Source organism: Crocuta crocuta, unplaced genomic scaffold (genome assembly GCF_008692635.1).
Source record: "Crocuta crocuta isolate KB4526 unplaced genomic scaffold, BGI_CrCroc_1.0 scaffold24, whole genome shotgun sequence".
Classification (NCBI taxonomy): domain Eukaryota; kingdom Metazoa; phylum Chordata; class Mammalia; order Carnivora; family Hyaenidae; genus Crocuta; species Crocuta crocuta.
Genome location: NW_027530974.1, coordinates 5,872,362 through 5,884,584, shown reverse-complemented (window position 1 = coordinate 5,884,584; position 12,223 = coordinate 5,872,362). Strand labels below are relative to the sequence as shown.

Genomic DNA, 12,223 nt, shown 5'->3' with positions numbered 1-12,223 from the left:
GGGGGACGCGAGCGCGGGGGGCGCCCCGGGTGTTCTCCCCGCAGCCCTCTGCCCTGTACGTGGCTCTGCCGTCGTGGTCGGGGCAGCCGCGGGGATACCCGTGCAGCGAGAGGTAGCAGGACACGACGCCCGGGGGCGAGCTTTATTTGACTGCTTCCACACACACTGCACTGAATTGGGCAAGCAAGACGATCTTATTTATTGCCAGTAATTTTAAAAACATTCATGTTCTTTAGGAAAAGCACAAGACACGTTCCTGTTTTTGAGAAGGCTACAGAGGCGAAAGTTTTATAGTATATAACACGATTTCTGAAAAGAGTACGTGCATTCTCGGACTGTATTTCATTCTAGCACTTGGTTTATGACTTAATGTGCTAACCCTGAGAACCAAACTGGCTATCTATTTGGGATTGACTGCCCTCAGATAATCTTTGAGAAAGGGAAAAAGACATCCCTATAAAATCGAAAGACCTCTTCAGAACCACCGTGATAAATGTTACAGTACTTCTCTGCTGGGACCTTGAAACACTTTCATCCTAGAAGGCAGCCCTGACTAAGGCCAAGATTTCTTTTCTTTTCTTTTTTTTTTAATTAAAGTAAAAAGAATTTTAAAACCACTTGCTTGCCATTCAGAGGGAGAATCTGAAGAAATCAGTTTTAACTAGTACATGGAAATGCTAGGCAAAGTAGCCTTGTCTGAGGCCCACATAACTCGAGAAGCTATTTAAAATGTGAAACTGGATGTCTTCTCCCTAAAATTCTCAATAATTTCTAAAAACTCAACATACATATGACCTTGGACTCTCTCATTTTCATCTGTCTCTTGCAGTACACTCTCTTTGCTAACCATTCAGCACACTGCAAGCCCTGATAAAAGTAGTTAATGTTTACTGAAACCTGTGCATGAACTGTACTAAAGCCGATAGGAGTGAAAAGGCAAAGTTCTGTTAACAGCATCCATGTACAATAAAACAAAAAAAAGTGGGGGTGGGGGACCAAGAAGGGAAGAATTTTTCCTTCTAATTTGAACTTAAAATTTCTCACTGATGAATAAGTCAATTATATACCACCAAAAAGATGCTTTGAATCTATTACCTTTTGGGAAAATCTTGGACACAAATAAATTTAAACTATTTAACAGCTTTCTCAATGTTTCTTTCCAGAACTTAAAACTGAAACCAACCTCTTAATATCTCATATTCTCTTGTTTTTGAAGGCCTACCTACCTGATCCATAACCAGGTTTCCTGGCGAAGAGCTGCTTACACATGATAGCTGTAGAACTATTTCATGCAAACATAAATTTAGCATCTCAGTGGTTCTCATCTACACTATTTTTTTCTTCCCTGGACTCTACTTTTTCAAATGTAAAAACAGTTCACTTCACTGTGGTCTAATCAGATCTTGAATTCTAACATTTCTTACCATTACATTCACTCTAAGTACAGAGTTAAATATCAGAACTTACTGATCTTTTTCACTTACTGATAATCTGTCTTTTTCTCACATTTCCACATGATCCCTTTTTCTCCCATTAACTCGGTTAAAAGAGTATTTCAACTTACACACATACACACACAGAGACCGTATCCAGAACAGGATGCTCTCAGGTGTTTAAAGCCAACTTTCTCTCTCCCCCATCCCCCCCCTGGCTTAAAGGGCAGCAATAGAACCAGTCACCTTGGAAACAAACATCACCCAGTGTTTGCAGAACAAACAATGGTACCTTTTCAGCCAGTACCAGGCAGGCAGGCCAAGGGGCAGCCGAGCAATTCTGGGCCGGACAGGAGTGTTAACATATTGCATTCATTCAGTGCACGAAAAAGTAGTTCAGGACTGAAAATGAAGTGCTCTCAAACGTGTGAACGTTTGGCTAGAAACCATAGACAAAGCAAGTAAGGTTTAAAGTCAAATAAGGCTACCTCTAGTTAGAAAAAAAAAATCTTTTCATTATTTTTGGAATTGTTTTTCATAGCTCATGAATACAGTAAACTAAACTCCTGTCACTGAGAATTACCTTCTCCAGCAACCAGGAAGAAGCTGCTTAAAATCTTTTCGAAGAGCATGTTTCATCTAATTATTCCTACAAAAACCATCCTTTTGATATCCTACCATGTATTGGTTTTTAAAACATATATTGCTTGGCACTTTAACCCACTAACTAAATTTCCAGCATTGGCTCAGATCTGACTGTGCGCTAGAAAATTAAATGTCTTTTTAAATACAGTGCCAAACAGATATATCAATCTGTAAGGGCACTGGATAACTTTTTGACCTTGGATAACAACAGTGACTAAACTTTCATTTACTGAAGACTTAGAAAAGCTAATCATTTGGGTAGCTGAGGTCTGAAAGGGAGAGTCTGTCGTTACTGTTTTTAAAAAGCTCCACAGCACAGTTAACATCCACAACAAAAAATACACAACTGTTCCTCAGATCCTCCAGAATGAAAATTTTTAAATGTTAAAGTAACAGTTTCCTCCTCATTCTGGGTGTGTGCCGGAGTTTTCCTTCCCACCAATTAAGAGAGGAGGCTGGGTCCAACTGAATTCTTTGGACAGGAGTTTGATGTCAGTTAAATACCGCAGTAACTGGCATTTTCGATCACCTCCAGACGAAGGGACAAATGCCTAATTAACATGGACCAACATGCAGCTTAAACTGGAAAAGTGCCTGTCCTTTTTCTTTCTTTTCTTTTTTCTCCGAGATTTAGGTCTTTAACATCCTTGAGTTAAAGCGCACAAAGGGTGTCTAATGCCATCTGACTGAGGTGTAAAAGTCTAATTAACTAATGCTTTTTTTGCAGCGACAGTAAATCAGTGAACATTATTAATCTTCCTGACTGGGCCTGAGTGCGTGAAGAGGGCTTTTGAAAGGGAACTAAACAGTGATACTGGGTGCCCTTGAAAATGAAAAGGAACCCTGCAAAGTGACGACTGATAATCCTAAAAACTATCGAGAAATGCTTTAAAATACCGCCGCTGGGCGCAGCACCAGGCCCTGTGCTCTCAAAACTGTGAGGCTGCGGCTCCGGGCTGAGAGGAAGAGGAGGAGCCAGGCCAGCTGCTGAGAGCGGCTCTCGGCTCTCGTCTCCCATCCTCTCCCTCCAGCATCGCACCGGCGCCCAGGGAGGGCAGAACCCGAACCCTCCACTGCTTTATCTGATATTGCACCTTTGCAAGTTTTTTGTTTTTGTTTTAGTAGACCAAGCAAAAAGTATTACCTGGAGTCGTCGGGGCAAAAGACTCCCACAGTTTGGCTAGTTTTAATTATTCCGTACAACAACAATCCGAGCATTTGGCTTCTTAGGTTTACTGCCTGTTCGATCCCCCCCCAAAATGCACACGCAATCGTACTCACATTAGCAAAGCATAGGTCTATCGAATGCATTCACTGAATGCCAAAATGTGAAGAGCAAAAGCCAAGAGCCAGACAAGGAACTTCTGCACCACGGCCCGCTTGGCAGGGTCTGCATGGATGGTAACTGCCGTCAGCCCCTCCGCCCTCTGCTCTGGATTCCAACTCGCTGTCCCCTGGCCATGCACCCTATTCCAGAAGGCAAGGCCCCGAGGAAGGCACTTTCTCAGTCCCACCCTGCCCCTGCCTCCTCCGGGCCTTCCCAGAAAGCTGAGGGACGGGGCTGACTGTGAAGAGCCAGCCCGGGGCTTTGGGGAAGGAACTCCCAGTGCTGAGCCACTCCCGTCCCCAAATCCAGAGGAGTGGCGAGGTCCAGGACGATATACCCAGCTGCATGCAGCTTCCTCCATCTTCTCGAAGACATCTCAGAGGGCCAGAGATGGGAAAGGAAGTGAAAGGAGGACCAGGTGCCACGGTGGCTTGATCTTTCCCCCTCCTTGGTACTTCTATCAAGTTTCTGTTTCACTGCCCCTCATCTAAGGGGTATGGGAACCTTTTTAATGAAATTCTGCGGGAAATGCAACAGGTTTGATTAACAACGTGTTTCTACAAGCCACCTGATAATAGAGCACCCTTGAAAACATCAGGTTCAGAACTCAATCCATTTTAAATAAAGATATTTATGCTTTGTTTATAGATTTAAAGGTCTTTAGAGACTGCTATTCATTACTTGATACACTAGTCTGCCCCCAAAATCATCATCTTGCTTCCTGTTCAAAAAGCAAGGTAGGTTCAGAGAAACCTTATGTATTCCTAAATTGATAACGCACCTGTAACCCCTCCTCCAATAACATCTCTTACGAAAAACTTAGAGAGTTACTATGAATTATCTCCATGTTGCCAAGTCACTGAAACCTGAAGCAACCTACAGATGGGGAGAAAACCCCCAGCAGACCAAACAGTTCTTTAAAATAAACTAAATTGAAATCCTTACCATAGAATTTATAACTCACTTCTATTTTTTTTTAAAGGATAAGTACTAACATCAATAAAACAAAGACAAGAGAAGGTGCAGATGGAGTCCTCTTTCCAATCAAACCTCTCTTAAAATCAGAACCGTAAAACTGCTTTGGAATTCCTGAAATTGTGTTTGGAGGGTTTCTTGCCTGGAAACCTTTGTGAGGCCCGTGATCATCAGAAGTAAGCACCGCCTGTGACGCGTACTGGGGGAGCCTCACGGCACTAGGCAGGGGAGGCCCTGGTCCCATTGTACAGACAGCCGCGGCCCTGTAACTGAGTTCAGGTGACTCTAGTCACAGGCCGCCTCTTTCCCCAAGTCCACTTAATGAAAATAATTCTTCCTGCCCCCTTCAGGAAAAAAGTCCAGTTTTATTTCCTGCAGAAAATCCAAACAGAGTCTTTTCTGGGTAGTAGCTTCCCCAACCCTCTCCTTTCCCAGGCTCAGCTGATGTGTGCTACTGTGTATCCTCTTTTGCTAAGACCCTCCCGAAGGTTCCCTGGAGCAAAGCAACTTGAAAAAGCTATACAAGCTTGAAATAAAAATTACGTGTAACATTATTTTTTTGAAATTGTACAGATACCACATACAATATAAACAGAACACCTGCTCCCGGCCCTAAGTAACTCCCAGAAAAACAGAGGGATGCTCTTCAGATTATACAGCTGACATCAGAAATGAGGCAGCTAAGTCTCGTACCCGCATTTGGGGGGTGGGGGAGGAGGGTAAACAGTGTAAGGATTTTGTTGTCAGAGCCCAAGAACAGTGTTATGTTGTGTTGTGCTATCTCTCTCTCTCTCTCTCTCTCTCTCTTTCTTTTAGAGAGGATGAGGGGCAGAGGCAGAGAGAATCCCAAGCAGGCTCCGTGTGGAGCCTGACACAGGACTCGATCTCACAAACATTGAGATCATGACCTGAGCCAAAATCAAGAGCTGGACACTTAATGGACTGAGCCACCCAGGCACCCCCAAGAATAGAGTTTTAAGAGGTATCACTACGGAACAATTAGTAAGCCACTAACACCGTCATTTTAAAGCGAAGAAAACAGAACCTCAGGAGCGTGGTTTCTGAGGAAGGTCTCACTTCACTGGCCGGTCCTCTGGCTGCTGCTCTGTCTTAAAGAATACGGAATACCTAGACCCTAGTTTTATGGTATTTATCCTTGATACGAAAGGACAATAGTGTCTGGCTTCACAAAAGCTTTCCTGTTTATTTCTACCGATTAAAAAGAAAGAAAACACTGCTTAGGAGGATCGTTAAATCACCTCCTGAGAATATGATAAAGGAAGAGATTCTGCCCATTTTACAGGTGTAAAAACCAAGGTACAAGGTGTAATATCCTTCCATTAACCATAATCAAGGCTGGGATGGGTTTAGAACCTGACTGTAGTTACCTAGCCTGCAAATCCAGCCTTCTAACAGATCATATGAAATTAAGTAGAAGGGCTAAGGGATATATGCCATTAAGGTCTGTTGAAGTGTTTCTCATTCAATTTACTTCTCCAACATTTCTTCCTTTGAAATAATGAGGAGTAGGCTGGGTGGACACCTCTGGAAGCTTGAATCCTAACCTGTCATATAATGGCCTTCAGATCTTCCACCTGCACAGCTGTTCCCGGAGTTCAAGCATCCCACTTGCCCTCTAGAACAGATCTAAATCGTTATTTTTCTAACATTCGACATCAAAATTACTCACATGTAGGATCTGTCTTCCTCTTGGGCAGATGCCCCCAGGGAACTATTTCAGGGGGTCCACTCATTCATACACTCATCAAGCATCTACAAGCCAAGTAAATCATATACATACACATACATGTACTGTTAGATGGCAAGGGTGGAAGATGCTCTTGTAATGAATTAATTCCATAAAACATGTTATTTTAAAGAATTTTCTGTCAGAACCTGCCAAGAGAATCTATGATTGAAATTGTGCTTGCTCTGGAAAAAGTCTTTCTATTAGGATAGGTCCTTATATTAGGAAAAATTGAGCGTAACTTCTCTAAAATGTCCAAATAAACATGACATGAATTAAAGCAAAATGCCCAATTAAAAACACAACCACAGGTAAACTACATATCACACTGTGTGTAACACTGACAACACAGTGTCCTACATAGGACGGGAAACTTCTCAAGACAGTCTGGCTCTTTGGAAGGACTTTTTGAACTGCTCACTTTGCTTTTTATCAGGACTAATTTGTTTCGAGTAATAAGATGACAGATCATACTCTAATCAAAAAATATATCTTTTTTTTCAGTGTTTTCCTCTGTGTAATAATCAATTTCTGATTAACTTTAATTTACAGTAAAAGTTTTAATCCTAGATTGGCTTCATTTAACCTAGGAAAATACCCCTCCCTCCCTTCACATGGTAAATGCCCAGGGAATGCAAAATAAAGCATTAGCCAATGGCCCTCCCCCTTAAATTACTCCACATCAAAATAATGTGATTTTCACATTAAAGGACATTTAAATACCTTAGCAGATATTTATTATATCACGTTAAATTTTTAAGATTTGGTATAAAGGCATGTGCCAAAAAGGGCTTTTTACTGTCTACAAATGTAATGAATCCCACTTTTGTAGTAAGTTATGTATTCACATAAGACCATCTAGAAGGACCTATACTAAAAGTTACTTCAGACTCATGAAAGGAACAAATTTCACTTTGTATTTTATTAGCGATTTTCCCCTCTTTCTGTTCATTTAGAATTTCCTATGGCAGGTGCGCCTGGGTGGCTCAGTCGGTTAAGCGTCCCACTTCAGCCCAGGTCATGATCTTACAGTTCGTGAGTTCAAGCCCCGCATCGGGCTCTGTGCTAACAGTTCAGAGCCTGGAGCCTGCTTCGGATTCTGTCTCTCCCTCTCTCTGCCCCTCTCCTGCTCATACTCTCTCTGTCTCTCAAAAACTGAATAAACATTAAAAAAACAACAACTTAGAATTTCCTAGGGTGAGAATGAGTTAAAAATGCAACAAAATAACAAAAACCTAATGGGGAAAAACAAGTTTGAAGACAGAGTATTTCCTCTGCCATCTGAGTGACAGGATGTCAGGGGGTTTGATGTTCCTCACACTCCCTCGTATTACTTATAGTAAATATGAACAGTTTATAATGAGAAATGTTCACATAGTACTGCAATTCTGATTTACTGGCTCTTGATAGGATCTCCTCACTAACATCCGCAGCAAGAATAACGGGGGGTCCTGCAAAAGGGTTCAGACAAGCCCACCGAGGACAAATCTCTGGGAGTCTGGACTTGGCAGGGCTGCTGACATTGATGAGAACCTAACCTGCAAGACCAAGTCCTCCCCCTTCCCGTGTATCTCTCCAGGCTTCAGGTTCCTCACCTGTAATCTAAGGGGTTCTAAGGAACAACTGGACAGTGATCCCTCAGGCCCTTCTGGGAGAATATTCTGACTGGAAACAAAGCAGACGCAAATATAATTTAATCAAATCTTGCTTGTTGCAGCCATTTGCCTGGGGTTGGTTTAAACTGATTTCACCAATGTCACTACTTGTTATGGCTTGACAGAGAGACAGCACATATAGGGACATTCGATTACTAAAATTAAAAGTTTTCAGTGGCTAGCAAATTTTCAGCTTTGCTGATTTGTAGGTCAACCCTGCTCCACATGAAGCCATATGCAGACGAGAGATCTCAAACACAGCAAATGCAATGCCACTCATCCAAGGTTTATGCTGTGCCAAATACTGGGTAAGTATTTATAGTGTTTTATATCATGCCCTACAATCCCATGACATAGATCTGATTACTCCCTAAATTTTACATGTGTGAAAAAGATCTGTTAAACAAACAAACAAACAAAAGATCTGTGGTGTGAAGAGCAAAAGGTGTTCTTAACTGTGGTATGGTGTGTGCCTCCACCTATAAAATGGGTAACAGAGCCTCTGCCTCACTCCTGCATTCATTCAATGAGTACTGACTGAGCAGCAGACGTGCCAGGCAGTGTGGTAGGTGCTTGGCATCGTGGAGGTTATACTCCAGCATAAGGAAAACCTAATATACGCCTAAAAAATCTAGTGGGTACTCGATCAATGTTAGCTCCCTACTTCCCCCTTTAGAAATGGAAAAAGCATTAGAAAACAAATCCAACAGAAGCGATGGGCTTTAAGTCAGCCCCAAAGGAGAAATTTCTACTTAAAGAAATATGGAAGAGCAAAGATTCATTAAGAGCACCCATAGGGGAGGACACTGGCCAGGGCTCTGTCACTTAGGGCTAGAGTGACTCTGGCAAATTATTTCAAGGCTCTAAGCCTCAGCTTCCCCATCTGTAGAATGGAGAGAACAAGGACCTCACAAGGTCAATGCAAAGATTAAAGGAGATAAAGCACAAAAAGCTGGGGTACACAGAGTCTCCTGCGTATTAAGGGTAGCTGGTTTGATTAGGACCATCTCCTCAGACCCCATCTTCTGAATCTGCAAGATGTGAAGAATTACACTGGCTTGGTAGGGTTGTGTGAGGACTATGGAGATAATTCATGAAAAGCATTTACCCCGACTGGCACATGGTGGGTGCACAGCTGCTTCTTATAAATGACTGTGAACACAAATGAACGGGAAGGGGGCAAGGATGGCCTCCCCACGGCCAGAGCTCAAAGCAAAAGAGCTGGGGAGGCCACACCTGGGGCAGGAGCCTCGAGGAGGCTTTGCTCCTAACAGAGGTGCTGACCGTGTCCACAGAGCAGGATCAGATGCAGATGGTTGTGAAATGATAGACCCACCGAATCTGAGTCACCTGGGGTGGCAGCTGGCGTGTGCGGGTTATGTAGGCCCCGGGTCCGGGCTGCCTCTCCCTTCCAGCTTCACCGGAGGGCCCAAGAGCAAAGGAAAGGCTGGAAAGGGCTTTGACCTATGCAGGGTTCTACAGGAAGGCACGGTGACTATGGACAGTAAAAATAATTTATGGGGAAGTTATCAGTGAAACTCCTAATCCAGGCTCTCTTTTTACCCCCAAGGAGGGCAGGTGAGAGCGTTCCTGCTGTCCTTTTGGGCTGTGATGGACAACACAGTTTCTCTCCCTCTCACCCGGAACCACCAGAGACTTGAAAACCGGGCTGGCAGTGTCCAGCCAGTAGACCGGCCCAGGTCCCTAAGGCCACAGTGCCGCAGGTTGGGTGTCCACACACTGCATCTCAGGACACACATGTGCCAGGGAAGCCTTCCGGCCCCACCTTCAGTAAACCAGTGCTAATAACGTACAAACCAGTATGGCAGCATTATCAACAGGATACGGGATTTCAGCGAACAAGCCCCCAAAAGGGATGCACTAGACCACAGGAACCTGAACCTTCTACCGAGCTCTGGGCAACCCCCTCCCTACCACACATCACACTCTCAAGGGCGGCTCACCTAGAGTTGGTAACTTACAAGTCAAATATTAAGCCCTGAGTATGTGATTCAGCTTTTAAACAAGTCTGTGGCTGTAAAGCAATCAAGCCTCCCTGTGTGTCCACATCACTCCGGTGGCGTTAGGCACTTCAGGGATCCTGAGCACTGCTTGGTTCATCCTGCAGCAGCTGACGTGGGTTGTGCTCGCTCTGCTTCGGGCCAGAAACGAACAGTGAAGTGAGCGATGGCAGCTACGCCACACTCCCCATTCTGAGATGTCTCCAAAGCCCGTGCAGGCCAACCTGTCATTTCTCTGCTCAAAACCTTCGGGCTCCCTCCACTTACATAAGAAAAGTTCCCATTCTCTACCTCACTCTGCCCCAGGTAGCCCTCCAACCCCACCATCTTCCAGTACACGGTCCTCAATCCCAAATGACACCCAAAACTCCAAACCCTACCTGCCCCTCTCTGCTTGGACCTCAGCCCACACTTTGGCTTCTTCTGTTAGCCCCAGCCTTCCCATGGGTGCCAGGCCTGCGGTCCACACAGCAGTGCGAATTCCTTTCCCGTCGTAAACTCCCAAAGGCAAGAACCACCACGCCCCACCATGCCTCAACCTAGTGTCCTAAACGCAAGAGTTGGCTTAATTAGGGATATTTCAGGCAAACTGCAAGGCCTTCAAATACTGTTATGCTCAAATCCCAGCAAACTTAAAGAATCAAGGCAAATGAATTGAATCAAGGTTCCAAAAGGCTGGCTACGGGGAGCTCTCCAGGTACTAAGGTGTTATGAGATTTTGTGTAACAAAAGAACATCCCTTAAGACAGTGGAGAGAGGCCAGAACAGGAAGCTTCCCAGCAGGCTGACAGTGGCCATGTGACCTCAGAAACACGAGCATCTCTAACCCTCAAGTTTCCGGTCTCCGAAAAGAGGGGAATGATACCCACACCCTATCCATGGAGTAACACCAGCTCTTTCCTTCCCTAACCAGTGCGCCTGACTGTCACAGGAGCAAAAGGAAGATGCCTCCCGCCCCATTCCCATCCTGGTCCCCCAAAGCCCCACTACAGACAGCCAGCACCCCACGTCGTCCAGCTCATGTCTAGCGCAAATGAGAGACCATGTTCAGAAACAACACTGAACAAAAGGAGGCTGCCAACAGCTCAGAGACTTGTAACCTAGAAAAACAGTTTTAGGGGACAAAAACTATTAACTTTAAAGTCTGTGATGTGTCCTACCTCCTGAATCAAAGGGACCCACCTACATTTTTCACAGCCCACTCAGCCAGGTCCTTCGGTCCATGAGTACCGGCTCTGAAATGTCTCCGGCCACACATGTAAAATTGAACACGTCTTCCCCAGAGGGCAGAGGACTCTGAAAAACTAAGAGTAAAGGCAATATCGTGTCCCTACTGTAGTTAATAAACCACTGATTGCCTATGGGACCTGATATCTGACGTCCTATACACACACACACACACACACACACACACACACACACCGGGCACAGGGCCGGAGGGTTAAGCCCTGGGCACCCAGTGCTCCCCTTCCAGACTGACTTCATCCGCAGACAGGGAGGTAGAACCTGAGCAGAGGGTTGGGGCAGGAGAGGCACAGCCATTACCTGGGTGAGTTCAAAGGCACAGGTGAGCGGGCGGGCCCTGCTCAGGGCACTTCCTCTTTGGGAACAATTTCTGCCAGGGGCTCTCAGCCCCCAAAACCTTCAGCCCCAGGGTCATCCAGACTGCAAAGCAGCTAGCCCTCCGTCTGCTCCCTCCGTGAGCCCATTCACTCCCAGCTGACAAACTGGTGATTACAATTATAGCATAAATAATTCCCTCTGGCTTTCAGCATCCACTCCCAGAGGGAAAAGAAAGAAGTCTCTCTCCTCCAACTAATTCCGCTACCTGATAAGCCTAAATAAGTATCCACGAGTAAAACACAACTAAGGAAGTTTAAACATTGCTGACCCGAGTTCTATTTGCTGAAATAAAGCTCCCACCTCTCAACGAGATCGTGTCACACTTCAGAGGGCAGCCCACACATCCTGCGCTGAAAAACCTCCGGCGGGGGGGGTGGGGGGGGTGTAAATTATCCTGTTAAACACAGCACCAAATTCCAAGTTCCCACTGCACTTTGCTGGACATGCTGTCTCCTCCACTGCCTTCTTTTTCTAAAGGGTTAGCAGTGTTCTTTCTCTGAGACAAGCCGCTCACATCATGGCCCCACTTCAAAGCATGTGACGGCTCACCACTGCCTACACAAGCCAGCCTGTCTTTCTCCAGAATCCATCTCAACACCCCTCTCGTCCCTAACTCAGCTCAACGCCCCCCAGCCCTACCCCTCCAGCCAGACCCCACCGCCTACCATACCCTGGTCCCAAAGAAGCCTCAGCTTTCTGCACTCCGGGGCCAGTACTAAACACTGCTCTTCTGCCTAGAAGTCCGTTTTCCCTTCCCCACTTGTTTCTCCACATGGCCAGCCCATCACGTCTGAAGA

General features: G+C 45.2%; 1 protein-coding gene across 1 annotated transcript in view; it reads right to left on the bottom strand.

The window, feature by feature from the left end:
- RREB1 (ras responsive element binding protein 1) overlaps positions 1–12,223 on the bottom strand; it is a 132,049-nt gene that overhangs the window by 103,362 nt on the left and 16,464 nt on the right. The window lies entirely within an intron of this gene.